Source organism: Lepidochelys kempii, chromosome 5 (genome assembly GCF_965140285.1).
Source record: "Lepidochelys kempii isolate rLepKem1 chromosome 5, rLepKem1.hap1, whole genome shotgun sequence".
NCBI classification, from domain to species: Eukaryota; Metazoa; Chordata; order Testudines; family Cheloniidae; genus Lepidochelys; species Lepidochelys kempii.
Genome location: NC_136384.1, coordinates 47,534,003 through 47,549,288, shown reverse-complemented (window position 1 = coordinate 47,549,288; position 15,286 = coordinate 47,534,003). Strand labels below are relative to the sequence as shown.

At 40.7% G+C, this 15,286-nt stretch overlaps 1 protein-coding gene and 1 pseudogene across 5 annotated transcripts in view; both read left to right on the top strand.

Annotated features, from left to right (window-relative positions):
- Window positions 1-15,286, top strand: part of SV2C (synaptic vesicle glycoprotein 2C) — a 214,726-nt gene that overhangs the window by 68,502 nt on the left and 130,938 nt on the right. Inside the window, exon 1 of one of the 5 annotated variants that reach the window (XM_073344197.2) lies at window positions 9,847-9,946. The exons of the other annotated variants lie outside the window; for them this stretch is intronic. The gene's annotated coding sequence lies outside the window, so the exon portion shown is untranslated. Of the gene's footprint in view, window positions 1-9,846; window positions 9,947-15,286 lie in introns of those variants that run through there. 5 annotated transcript variants of the gene reach the window in all.
- On the top strand, window positions 11,962-12,095 carry LOC140912180 (U1 spliceosomal RNA; annotated as a pseudogene).

The following is a 15,286-nucleotide window of genomic DNA, read 5'->3' as shown; positions in this document are numbered from 1 at the left end:
TGCAATTAGGAGAGCGCTCCTTGAAAAATGTAGTTTCCTATCCTACTTATACTTTAACAACTGCCTGGAACCTCTACTTGTCTTTACATCCTTGCTGTGATATTTAGGACACCAGTCTGGGCATACCAAAAAATTATGTGATTTGGCTAAAGAAGTGGATTCAATGTTATAAGTATATTTTAATGACCCCGTTATTAAGATTTGAAAATCTTCTGCTGAGTGTTGTCAGTAACCTGATTTCACCTTTTAAGGGATTGTTGCCATATTAATAATCACACTAATGAGAACTGACACAAGAGAAGTATTTAGAATGCATAAAGACAAAGATCCATTTAATGTTAGCTTCATACTGTGTGTTAAGCCAGTGTCTACCCTTTCTCTAATCCATGCATTATGCTGAGAGAGCATTTAGGATGTTTGGCCCTCATGGTCTGAATCTTGAGGTCCCTCCTCTCTTCATCAATGTAAGAGCAGAGTGTTTAGATTCAAAGACCCAGTGATGTTTACAGTCTCCATGAATAGATAAATAGCCAGCTGTTAAATGAGGAATATCTTTAAATTCATATCACCTGCTATTTACAAGAGGCAAATATTCACAAAGTGCATAAAAATATAGGAATGTGTTTATTATCATCACAAGTAATGTTTAATTCTGTCCAATAAAAACTATAGCTGAAAACATAAGTAAGTATACAGATTACGAAGAAAACATGCATCACTTACTATCAAACCATCTGAAGATCCAAAGGAAGACAAGACTGATCATAGACTTTTATGTTGATATCCTCTTTCTGCCAAGACAGATTGAAGTTTGATCAGTGTCTTGTTTACGTGCATCATCACTGAATTACTATAAATTGTATAATTATGGTAGCTCAAGAAAACGCCAGTTACTTTTTCTTAACTGTGTATATTTTAGCCAATTCCTCCCACCCATCCCAAATTTTACCAGTTTGCCTCATGTATTTGGATGCCTTTTACTAATAAGTACAGAATAATAATGTTTATTTTATGTGGAATTTTTAATCCATAGATGACAAAATGCTTTACAAAAGTAGATAAGTTTCATTAACCTACTTGACAGATTAGGTAACTGAGTCATAGAGCAGTTATGTGAATAACCCGAGGTCACACCGAAACTCAGTACAAGAGTTAGGACTAGGACCAGGCCCCTGGCATGCAATCCTGGCCCATTGGAGAGTGTCATAGTCTTGCCGTTGACTTCAGTGTAGTCAACATTCAACCCGTTCTCACACCACTAGGCCCCAGTTGCAGAAATCTGTTACATACCTTCATCTCTGCTTGTGGAGACTTTGGGTCAGATTCCCAGCTAGTGTAAATTATACACTGACTTACAAAATCTGAGAATCTGGCTTTTTTTGTTTACATTGTAAGTAGCTGAACTTCCTGTCTACAATAAGTTTCTTCCCAGATCCTCTTTTCAGTATCTTTACGTAGTTTGTATTTCCCCCAAATGGTACTTTGTTGTACCAAGATGTTACATTTCCCTTTTTGATGAGTTAAGTGTGTGATGCTTCCAGGGGCTGCGCAAGGTTGTGAGGCACCTCGCTATCACCTGCTCTTAGCGTTAAGAAGCCTTTTCTGTGTCTGATGAGGGTCAGCTCCCAACCCCATCTGCCACTGCCAACAGAAGCACTGCCCTCTAGGCCTTGCAGGCCCTTCTGTCATTCTGCAGGTTAGCGATAGGCACACTCCAGCCCTCTGAGCAGCTCCCTGGAATGTCCAGTCCCTGTTCCATTGGACACTTGAAATATTCATAGATTCACTATGGGGACAGCAGGGGTTGGATGGGGCAGGAGGCCCAGGGGAGCTGTCAGGGGGCAAGAAGTGGGGGGGCGGGGACGGATAGGAGGCGGGGCCGGGCCACGCCTCTCTGTTTGGGGAGACACAGCCTCCCCTAACTGGTCCTCCATACAATTTTGGAAACCCAATGTGGCCCTCAGGCCAAAAAATTTCCCTGCCCTTGATAGTATTGCTCACCTAAAGTCCTTGCTGTACTTTGCACCCAGGCTGGCTGTGACCCTTCTTTCATGCTGTCAGTTTGCCTCCTAGGTGAAAGATCCGGTGTGTCTCTGCACTCCAGTATATACCAGACCAGTCCTTTGTCTTTGTTCTTAAAGAGGACACCCCCTGCTGTCTCTTTCATCCTGTAGATTTCCTCTCTTGTAGGTTTCACAATCACTCAATTCACAGGATGGGTCAGTATACAAATAAGCATATAGTATGAGGCATACAATACACAAGTGGCCAGACAGGAAAATAAGTGTCAGTTACCTGTTAGAACATTTCCAAGTTATGTCACCTCCTGGTGACCTGCCTTAACTCCAAGACCTGGAGAGCATCATTTTCAGTATAGTTAAATAACTCCTTGAATATTATCCATCCATACATTTCACAATTATCATCATCAGTGGGCTTCTGGCTCTAAGCAGAGACCTTACATGCCAACCTTCCGTGAACTATTATGCAGATATCTAACCCCGGGAATCCCTGTAAAACTATGCAGCCCCTGTACCCTCTGCTAGTTGGCACCAAGGGGTCCTGAACCACAAACTGGAATTTCACTTTGGCCCCTATTTAATAAAGAGCATGGAGAGAATCCATAAAAGTCAATCAGATTTGACCTAAATCCTATTGACATGTTCGATACATATCTTCTCTTCCTGTTAAGCAGTTAGTTGCTGTAACTATGAATCAAATATATAGTATAATTCAGAGATGCTAATGTATGAGTATTTGATAAAGGAAATAAAATATTTCAGGTGTGGGAACTTTAGGAACAGAAATGACAAGGGAAGAGAATTTACAAGATTAAACAGTAAAATCTGAAAAGAAAGATAAAAGGCTGATCGTTCTGCAGTTGAGAGCATTTTCAGTCAATGCCATCCACACTAATACTGATATTTTTTGAGAGTCCATTCTTCTGTTTCACACACATCCATACATCTGAACATTGATTCACTTTGGGGACACACCCTAGATCAGTTAGGTCCTGATCCAAGGCTATATTGAAAAAATCAGTGGGAGTCAAAGGCTTCAATCATGTCCTTTTTTCCCTCTCTCACTGATTTCTCTCCCTTTCCCACCAATTCAGTTATTAAGTTAGGGCCCTATTGTCTGTTACTGAAAAGAGCTGCAAAGGTGGCAGCAACCACAGTCTGGTTCCAAACCATTACACAAAGGAAGCAAAAAATCTTTGTGTAAAGAGATGACGACTGAAAATGCTAATTCCTCATATACAAGGAAAGCAGTGTGTACACCACTGGGACATAATTGCAATAAGCAGCCTTTGGAACCAATTAAATGAAGTAAAAATCAGCTCTTAGCTGGTTATTAGTGTGCAAACACTAGCACCGGAGATATAATGTATTAATTTAATTTCCTTAATGTCACTAATTGTGTTGGGTTCGTTTGGTATTGATGTAGATGTATGTACTTTTATGGGATTGTCGTGTTTAATGCAGCACTAATTTAACAGGACCATATTTTACAGTGTTACTCAGCTGTGGCTGAAGTCAGAAATAGCATCAAGCAAGGAAAAAAATAATTTAGTCTTCAGAAAATAAACAAGTGACCAAAATGGTGAGTTTTGATATGAAACAAGACTATGCATATACATGATTGTGTGGTCAATTAAAAGCTTTGGGGGATTTTTTTTTCTGCTGTGAGATTGAATTAATCTTGGAACATTGCACAGAAAGTGCTTTGTGCTGGTCAATCAAATACACCGTTCATAATCATTCTGATTCTAAGTACTGTCAGAGAAGTGCATCTCAAATTGCGAAGTCACACCAATTTGCTAGCATGACAGGGTCAATTCAGAGCCAGGTGACTAGTGCACTGTAAGTAGCATCAAAATATCAGAGTAAAAAAATTCTGAGGCCTTTCCTCAGTAGCAAAGAGAAGAGAAACCAGGAATTAGGAGTATTAGGAAGGCTTAACTAGGTGTGTTTTATCTCAGGCTTGTCAGTTAGGATTTTCTCTAATGCCAGAGGGAAGTGTTGGATCAAAGGAGGAGATAGCATAAAAATTATATGTTCAGTGATAGTAACTAGGGAATCTATCAATGGCTTCACATCATTATCTGGGATTAACTGGGGTTTTGATAAACCTAGTGCTGTATGTGCTACAAATTGGTTACAGTATCTTTTTTAAAATGTTGTTTACCTGGGAGGCAAGATAATTGGCTATAACTGATTCTTACAACACTGTATTTATGCTACTTTGAATAACGATAGGGATTATTTGTAGGTATTAGGGAACTGTTGCACTGGTCTCAGACAGACTGTGAGAGGTTGTTAATTTGGCTTAGTCAAGCAATAGTGGTATAATATTGCTGTGTGGTACCATTTGTTGCAATAATCACAAGCAGTATCCAGTTTCTGCATGCTTGTAGCAGGATTGAAGCTACCCAATAAGGATAAACCAAATGAATAATTAATGGTGCTAAACATCTGGGTCTGGCATGGGTTTTCTGTAAGGCTTCTCTGATCTCAGATGTACTTATTAAAATGATAACATTCGTAAAGCACAAATGATGATGCTCATATACTGCAAAGTCATTGGTTTATTGTATTCCTTATTTTGCTGCCTTATCAGAGAATACAGCTGTGAGGAGGCAAGTCCCCTTCCTAGTGAGCAATCTATTACTTGTGACATCCTTCTTCAGTTACCCTACTTCCCGTTCTGCAGTTAAGAGTTTGTTTTTGATCTGACTGGAAAAAGGAGTAAATCGGTTATTCTTTTGTTGTTAAAATGTCTTTTATTTTAAATAATCCTAGGTTCAGAGTACCCATGAATCACATTCTGTAAACACATAGACCCTCAATTAATTAATTAAAAGAAAGGCACATGGGATTAACACACCTGTTGTTTGCGTGTATTATAATGTAGATATCTTCCGGTGTGTGGGAAGAGCTAACTGCATGTAGAATTTGAAGGCATTGAAAAATATTTTGTTTTCATAATCAACAAATAATATAAAGATAGCTTGTGCATATCCACAGACCCAGTGCTAGATCACCTGGTTTACTAAGACTACTCTATACACTGCCAATGCAGACCCAGATCCAGTCAGAAGAAGCATGGAGGTGGTGTAGCCATTCTTTTCCCTTCAGAGTTCAAATCCAGGAAAGGCTCACTTGCCACAAATCTCTGAGAGTGTACCACTTAATCTGTGAGACCAGAGACAAATCAAACACCAGCATTTTGCTAATCTGTAAATTTCTGAACATTAAAGGCTTCCCAGATGATCTGATCAAGATGCTGTCTGACACGATAATGAAGTTTACAGAATTAATTGTTTTGGGGGTCTTCAACATTTGATGTCTCCTCTGATATGGCATATTACCAACCTTTCCATCTTTGATTTCTCAGAAGTAATCTCTAGTCCACTTTTATTATTTATTATTGTATGCAATCTGGTCAAACCAATCCGCAGCATTCTTATCAATGGTGTTCAAGGAACAAAGACATCCAGGAAGTTGAGTCATTTTGGAGTCCTCAACAGTGTGTGTCATGGTTTGTGGCTGCCCACATTGACATAGTGGGTTGTCTCTAAAACACCACCAAAATTCCGCTGGAGCACAAATTCCATGTCTGGTACAAAACCAGCTCCATTGCTTTCGTGGTAAATTATACCCGGGTTGACACTGCATGGGGTCCGAGACAAAATAATTATTTGTCACTTTCTCTGTGGACCATGAAGCTTGTGACATGTCCTCTACCGTCAATCCCTCACCTGGTAAATTTATCCATAATTGGCGCTGTGAGGACAGACAATCATGGTAGATTAAATAAGTCTTTAATTAATGGTAGATGTTGCATGTCACACAATTTTGTCACAAGCTTTGCTATGCTTTTCTCTCTGGAAACACTTGGGGGGAGCAATATTGCAGAAAACCAGTAACCAGGGTACAGGAATTGATGTAAGTGTGCAGGAAATAATATGCATGGTGCAATTAAGTTGTATGTTGATCATCTTTGTGTGAGATGAGCAAGCCCATTTTGGAGTGCAGTACTCCACTGCTGAATAACAGAGTGCCAAGGCTGAAGTGTGTAACATTTGGGCATTGGCACCCCATGTCATTCCGGCCAGTTTTCTGAGCAGGTTGCTGTGCATTTTGACCTTAGTTGCTGTCTTTGTAAGATGGTCACAATATGTGAGAGTTCTATACAACTTGATGCCTAGATAGACCAGTTGTGAATCATACTTTATTTGCTGACCATTGAGAACTATATTCAGCTCTCTGCCCGCTTGCGCATAATGTAAGCGGAAGACACTTGACACAGTCTTACTTCCACTTGGTATCACACACCACCGATGACAATAATTGGTCATAGACGCCATATCTGCATTCAGAACACACTCGAGTGTGACTGAGTGCTGAGGCATATGTCATCTGCGTAAACAAACTTGCGAGACCCAGTATATGGTAGATCATTTGAATGTAAGTTGAATAATGTTGGAAATAATACTGATTCTTGTGGGAGGCCGTTCTTCTGGTGCCTCCATGTATTTTTTCTATCACCGATATGCAAGTGGAGATGGCGATTTCTCAGAAACGGAGCCATTGGACATACTAACCAACTTGGCATAGTTCTAGACGATTTCACCAAGAGGCCCATGTGCCAAACTGTATTGTATGCTGCTGTCAGGCCAAGGAAAACTGAACCAGTCTTCAGCTTATGTTGAAATCCAATTTCGATGAAAGTTGTACGTTCCAGCACTTGATCACATGTACTACAACCATGGAGAAAACGAGCTTGCTCTGATGACAGCATGCCTTCCACAGGTGGTGAAATTCTTTGTGAAATCAGATACTTAAGCACATTAAAGCAGACGTTTAGAAGTGAAATTTGTCTGTAGCTCAAAGACAAGTGTAAATCTTTCACAGGTTTCATCAAGGCAATGACCTTCGCTTGGTGCCAGATTCTAGACAGTCTAGATTCCCACATAATTCTGTTGAAAAACCAAATGAGCCATTCCTGAGTATGAGGACCCAGATGTTTCATGAATTCAGGTGCAATTTCATCATATCCAGGAACTGTACATGTTTTTAAGTCATTCAGCACTTTATCCAGTTCCAGACTAGTGAATGGCTCCATCTTACTATCGGTTGAATTGCTCCTTAGGAAACACTGCCACTCATCATGTACCTGTCATTTGACAACTCTGTTAACAGGAGCTTTGGTGACCTTCAGCAGATGACTGGCAATCTGATTTGGAGTAACTGCTGGCCTGCTTTGCGCACAGAGACATTGAGCCACACCTAGTCAACGAATTAAGCTCCAACTCTTCCTGCTTGACGGGGTAAAGTATGTATAGAAAATTCTACTCAACCAAGAGACTGAGGGGTAGAAGAATTGGTAAAACTCTATAACCATTCCCTGACTATCACTAAAGGTACTGTAGTACTAAAGCACCCCCTCTCACCTTGCCATCCACACATATTCCTTTGGTTCTCAGATAACCTGCAACATAAGAAGCAGGAAGGAAGGAAGAAAACTTGATCAGAACTGGAGAAAAATGCAGACTGGTTCAGGCAAACTCATACCCTAAGAATTCATTTGAACTTATGCAACTGCTGTGATGGAAGCTAAAAGAACCTAATTCTGATCACTCATAGAGGCAGCAAAGTCCTGCCTTTCAGAAGTCTTCTGGGCGGTACTCACTTTGTAAATCCAAACTTCTCTGCAGTAATATCCAGAACTGAATGTCTCTCATTGTGGGGAATTACCATCCTTTTTTGTCACAGTAGACGACCTGCATCTGAAATGACCTTGCTAATTTCCAGAAACAACAAACCAGACCCAAGACTGGAAATACAGTGCTCCATTCTCAAAATTTGGACAACAAGGAGTGATGGAAGCAATTACAGCAATCAGGGCTACCACCTGGAACTCTGTTCCTTGCACTTAGGCAATATGGCTTCTGCAGACAGTTGTGTCCTATTACCTCCTTTCCACACTCGTGCAGTCTTATAATTGTGACAGAAACTTAGCATCATTCTCAGACTTGTAACACAAGCTAATTGAGACACTAGTTAAAATAGCCTTCAACACCAGTTTCTCTGCCTACAACAACCTGGTTCAATGCCAACGAATTTTAGGCCAGGACTAAGACTGCACAAGCTACTCTCATGAATGACCTCCTCCTGTCTAAAGACAGGGGATGTACATTGTACTCAGTCTTCTGGACCTCTTGGCAATATGTGATACTGTCAACTACCAACTTCTTCTATCCCAGCTCTAAGAGGTTGTAAGAATGAATGTGTCTCAGGCAGAACTCAACTGAGAGCATCTACCCTGTATCTTAAATGCAGTAACATTGTGGATCAGTAATAGGAGGCCTATATTGCAATGCAGTTCTTCATAAAAACACATGTAATAGAAGTTGCTACTAACTCTCCTAACAAATAAGCAGCTTCCTAAGATGTTAACAATCAAGCAGAGCTAGAGATATTTGTAGTGCCCATTGATGTCCCATGTTCATTATATTCAATCTTCTCTGAGGGTATAGCTACACTTCAAGCTGTAGGTGTAATTTCCAGCTCGAGAAGACACAACCATGCTGCCTCTGATCAAGGTAGGGCACAAAAAGCAGAAGTCTACTGGTCATGGTGTGCGCAGCAGGAGGGGCAAGCTGTCCCAAGTATGTGCCTCAGGTTTCAGACGGGATTGCGCTTGTTCCCCTCCTAAGGCTCATGGCATGGCAGCTACACTTCTATTTTTAGTCTGCTAGCTTGAACAGAGCTAATGCAAGTATATCTCCTTGAGCTGGAAATTAACCTCCATCTTGGAGTCTTAGCTGTATTAGCTTAGTTGCTGTATTAGCAAAGATAAAAACGTTTAAAGGCTATTAGCCTTCGTGCTTCTGAATTTAAAGCCAACCACTAACTAGCAGGGGTGAGGAAGAAATTCCTTCCATATACATGTTATTGCATAATTATAGGCTGTGTTTTACACCTTCCTCTAAAACATCTGGTATTGATTAGTTATGACCATAACTATGTTCCTGTTTTGGGGCATGAAGGATGGCTCTAGCCCTACCATACATCCTTGTCTTGCACTATAGTCAGCTGAGCCAATTCTTTTCTCAGTCCCTAGGCTCAATCAAGACCAACCTATGTAGGGTTCCCTTGTTGTGGAACTCCTTTGTGAGTCCTTTGCTGGCTGCCCTTAGAGCGCACGGTGAGTCCCATTTACTTCATTTCAGTTGGCTTGTGACTATTCTCCCTTCTCTTGATTTTGCTTCTGCCACCTTGCCCCTCCCCCCAATTTGTTTCTTCTGATTCCTATAACAAGTTAGGACTGGATCCTCTTGGGGATGGTGTGGGCATTGGTCTCTTTTATTTCTGCCGGATCCTGTAATATTTTTATTTGTACTGGGGGCCATCTTAGCGTGGTGTTTATGTGTTTAGTTGGCTTTTCTTTCGATGTACAGTGCGTGGCTGCGTCACAATAGCAATTCGGTAAATGGATTACATGTATCAATAAAGTGTCTGTGTTAAGCCACTAGCAGAAGATTGGAATACTATAGTTATAGACTTCTGTTTACCTGAACTTGATCCAGGCCGGTCTGTTTCTGATCATGGTTCCTTTCACCTAATTTCTAAAAGACCTAAACAGCTTTGCAAGATAGATCTGTCAAGCTACTTGCTCTCTCAATTTCCCATCTACACTGATCAACTGAGCGTGATCTTTGTTTTGCTCAGGTTAATTTTTAATCTTATTTTCCTGACTTTCATGGTTGAGCTCCTCTATCACCTATTATAGTTCATCAGTATTTTCTTAGAACACAGTGATTTTGCCTGTGAATCTGATGTGGTTTTCACCTGCTTTCCGTATATGTGAAGCCCCTATTTTGGTCCCGACTGAGTGTCTACAGCTGTTTTGTAGACATGCCTGAAAGCAGTTGAAAGAGGTGGTGTATGTTTGTTTTGCTCTTCTTTCTGTCTTTCTAGTTAAGTGTCTGGTATTCACTTTTTTATTTAGCATGGGAAAGAAGTCTGTTTTGAAAAATGTTTTCTGAAAGCCATCTTCTCTTTAATGTTTTAAATCCAGTGCTGCAATGAATCAGTTACAGTATTTGGTAAAGAGGCATTAGGTTAAATGTATTCCTCAAGGGCCAGATGTATCCCTGGTGCAGCTCCATTGAGCTGACTATAATTGATTCACTGAGCTCCAAGGAATTACTCTAGGGATGAGTTTGGCCCTTTGTCTGCATTCTCATGTTTTAGTGATATGTCAGTCCTCTGCTCCTCAGGCCTTGCATCCTTTGTGCTAATAATAAGTGACTTCTCCATTTACCGCTCTGTTCATTTTCTTCACTGCTTGCTTGTTTTTCATTTAACTCTTTTTATACCTTTAGAAGTACACTGTATGTCCTGAAAATGACATTCTCTTGCGGTGGAAGTAAGATTTGAACTGTAGAGCCCTTTACAGTTAAATCATTCCCTTTGTGAATTAGACAGAGCTGTGAGGCACATAGGTTTATTTATGGTGGCGGCCTCAGGCTTCAGAGCCTAGACTCTCCCTGGCTCACGAAGTGTGTTCAATATAAAGGTACTAGGGAAATGGACTTCAGAAGATTTGAATCAGATGGAGAGCATTATAGCACCTTGAAAGACTTGTTACAGAGCCCATTAATGTTGCTGCTTAGTGCTGTTAGTGAGACATACTTCCTTAAACCTTTTCTTTTGGTAGCATTCTAACACTGACACCATAAAACTCAAAAACATTCCCAAAATAAATGAAACACAATAACAAAAAGATTTGAAAATACTTACGGCAATGTTCTGTGAGAATAATATTTTAAAATAGCAGTGATTTGGCTATGTAATGTCTCCTAGTCCAGGGTAACCAAGACTTTCTTGGTTAGGCTTACGCCCATATTTTTCTTCTTTATACCTTACGAAAACATTTTGAATGTTCATATATTTGTTGTTCACACTTATTTTATGGCCCACTACTTGAAATCTAGTTCACTATTTAACATAATTTTGTATTAATTTTCCAAGTAATAATATAGTAAACAATATGAAGCATGACAAACTATACTTCAAAGACTATGAGATCCATAAAGAGCTCATTGAATGTTACTGGGGAAAAATGACCCTCAAGATCAGGGGTCTCAAACATGTGGCCCACGGGCTGCATCCCTGCGCGCCCCCCCCCCCCAGCATTTACCTAGAACGGCTCCAGCCTGGTGCGCACTGGGGGCAGGTCAGGCTCCCTGCCTGCCTGCATGCCTTGCCCCCACGCCGCTCCGGGAAGCGGCCAGGTCCTGGGGCGGGGGGGGAGGGGGCACAGGGGTCTGTGTGTTGCCTGGCCGCTCCTCCAGGTACTTCCCCCGAAGCTCCCATTGGTCACGGTTCCCAGTCCCCAGGGGTCAGGGGACAGGCCAGGGACCTTCCCCTCTGGTGGGACCCACAGTCCAGGACAACTCGTCCTGTATCCAATAGGGAATTGGGGGGATGGGGGGAACCCGGGCCCGCCCTCTACTCAGGGTTCCAGCCCAGGGCCCTGTGGATCACAGCTGTCTACAGTGTTTCTTGTAACAGTTGTGTGCCAGCTACAACTCCCTGGGCTACTTCCCCATGGCCTCCTCCTGACATCTTCTTTATCCTCACCACAGGACCTTCCTCCTGATGCCAGGCAGCATTTGTACTCCTCAGTCCTCCAGAAGTACGCCCTCTCACTCTCAGCTCCTTGCATGCCCCTCCCTGACTGAAATGAGGTCCTTTTTAAACCAGGTGCCCTGATTAGTCTGCCTGTCTTAATTTATTCTAGCAGCTTCTTAATTGGCTCCAGGTGTCCTAATTAGCCTGCCTGCCTTAATTGGTTCCAGCAAGTTCCTAATTGTTCTGGAACTGCCCCTGTTACCTTACCCAGGGAAAAGGGACCTGCTTAATCTGTGGCTAATACATCTGCCTTCTATCACTCTCCTTGCAGGGGAGATACCACGATCACGAAGGTGGTTTTCCCAGGGTGACCCCTGCGATTTCCCCAAATGCGGGAAACTCAACTGCCTAATTTGTGGTAGTGGGGGACTGCATTCACACTCTCCCCTGAAAAAAGAAAAATCACTTTCCTGTAGCCATCTGGCCTGACCTTGTCACAACGTATACCATGTTATGTGTGCATATTAGCAAAGTCAGAGTGCGTCCTGCACTTGGAGCCGAAGGTGGCGAGGTTTGTGGTGCTTTTTAGGGCTTGTCCACACGGGGAAGTTATTGAACAGCAAGCCAGGGTGTAAATTTAGAGTTCCCTAGCTGCACCACACTATCTCCCCATGTGGACATTTTTATTGCACAATAAAAGTATCTTTGAGTGGTTTCGCTTGGTACACTTCAAGGCGTATTACACTAAAGCGCACAAATAATAAGAGAATTAAGTAGAAATTTCCTTTCCTCACTACAGACTTCTGTAAATTTGTTCAGAAATTCTGTAGAAAGATTATTATTGTCTGTTTAAATCCTGTTTGACTTGCCTGCATAGAGCATATCATTGAGTTTCCTTTTTATGTTAAAATTAGTATGAAAATAAGCAATTTTTTTCATGCTTTGAAAATATTATTTATTATTATAGCACCTACGAGCCCCGTCATGGACCAGGACCCAATATAAATTTATCAAGATTTCAAAAACTACATATGAGTTAATTCAAGAATGTTTGCAGTACTCTGTGTATTGTATTGTAGTTCTGGGTTTGTTTGGAATTTCTTCAGTGTTATTGTAGAACTCCTTTCCTGCTGAGAAATCGTTACCAGTGAATTATCAAAGACCTCCAGCAGCTACGACTCTGAACAGTAAACAGATTGTTGTTGCAGTTTTACAGGGCAAATGCCTGAGAAACTTTATTGATACATGGAGCCAAGAGACACCAACCATCAAGTTTCACCTCTTAAAACTACTTAAAAGCTTAAGTTTCATTTAAAAACTACTTGCTTACAAAATCAGACATAAAAAGACAAAAGTGTTACAGCACACTGTTACTGAAAAATTCCTTACTTTCTGATTTTTACCATATAATTATAAAATAAATTGATTGGAATATAAATGTTGTACTTACATTTCAGTGTATAGTATATAGAGCAGTATAAACAAGTCATTGTCTGTCTGAAATTTTAGTTTGTACTGACTTCGCTAGTGCTTTTCATGTAGCCTGTTGTAAAACTAAGCAAATATCTAGATGAGTTGATGTACCCTCTGGAAGCCCTATGTGTACCCACAGGGATACGCGTACCCCAGGTTGAGAACCACTGTACTAGAGGACAGGGCCCCCCAATGTGCCAGACACTGTACAAACATGAAACATTTGTACACACATTTGTATTTGGATTGAAAAATTGCTGTGCATTTTTTATAATCCTAATTTTGTTAAGATTTGTGGCTAATAGACATTACTTGTTAGAATTATTTTCACAATTGTCAAGTGCATGTGAAAGCAGGAAAAACCGGGATGTTTGTAAATACGTTAACGTATTGAGCAGGATAAAAAAGCCCCTCAAAGTGACTGTGTAATTAAATATTAGCACTAGACAGTTCCAAATTGCTGACCTAAGGCTATAATTAATTGTCTTCCTCTGCAGATGTCATAAAAGGGAATGCAGAAGAAGTAGATTAGATTAGAGAATGGTAATAGAGGAAAAGACTGATGTTCAGTACTGCTTTGGGATTTGCATATATTGTAAGTTAGATAGGCGCAATCATTTAGCGTATAAGTGTATGAGACAAAATGAATACAGATGGGGACATGGCCAGATTTTGATTAGAGGGAAGCTGTTGCCCCTCTCTAAGGACCTACTCCAACCCTTAGGCATGTGCCTTATTTGACTAGTGAGAGGAGTCTCACTGACTTCAAGGATTGTTGGGAGTACCATATATCATCTTGAAGGGAAGAAGAATGAGGACGGGAAGTTTTAGTCCTTCCATCCATATCCCAAATTACCTGTCAGCAACTGACTTCCCCTCACTTTGCCAAATGAAAAAAGCCTTTTGCAGTGTTTGCATGAAAAAGTGTTTTGAGGAAGGAGGAAACTAGTTCACAGATGGTTTGTGTCTGCAGGAGGGTCAGGTTGTGGCAAGAGGGTCAGACACTGGAGTTAGAATTCGGACATCCTTCTCCCTCTGTTTAAGGTTCTTTGAATGCAGCTCATATGCGAAGGTGAGCAGTGCAATATGATGAGTAGACATGAAGAGCTAGTATTCTGAATACACAGGGAAATGGGGAGTAGCATGGGTTTGAATGTGAAGTTCTTGTTCTACTATTTCAAGAGTAATTACAGTTGTGCTTATATTTGTTCTTTCTTTAAAGGTATAAAACCTTTTGTTTTAATTAGATCATGTTATGAACAATTTAATTAGAAGCTATGTTTGTCTCAGGGAAACTGCTGTGTGGGTTATAATTCTCTCCACGGTCTCTCTGATCAGGCAGACCAACTACAGGCAAGAATCAAATAAAGTAGTGAAAGATTATAATCTTTACATTCTATGTACACTTTTAATCAGGGTTAAAACAAAGATAGATCTGGGTATTTCTATTCATTATGCTAGACATGGCACTTAAATTCTTTGGTATTTATATTTATATTTCCATAATGGAAAGCTTGCAAGAAGTCCCTTGTATGAATAAATACAACAATAAGTAAAGTATTGTGTGTTTCTAGATAACAGCTAACTTTCTCTTATTTGGAACCATTTTAGGATTTTGTGTCTAGGAACTTATTTTCCAAAGTACAAATAATCTTATTTTAAAGAAAGGGGTCACTTTTTACTAAGAGGCTGCTTCTAATTTTTTGAATTACTTTCCTCACTCAGTCTAAAGCAATTAAAAAAGGGAAATCGATGAAATCAGCACACATTTAGGGGGAGCTGCCATACGCTAAATATACTAAAGCAAACACTGGTTTAACAGGAGGACATAGCACCACTGATTAACTGTATTATTCTACTGCATGCTAGTCTACTTTACTGTTATACCACTGAATGCAATGTGTATTTAGGGCCAGATTTTCAAAAGAGCTCAAAGCTCACTTAGGTACCAAAATAAGTGGTCAGATTCTGGGTGCTGAAATCTTTGGAAAATCTAGCCATAAGTGTCACAATGGGAGCCGTTGAGTGCTGAGCACTTTTGAACATCTAGCCTTGGGTATCCCAAACGTGTGCACATGAAGTAGACATTCTCTAGACCACTGGTTCTCAATTTGTGGTCTGCGGATGCCTGGGGCTCTGCAGACTATGTCTAATATTTCCAAAGGAGT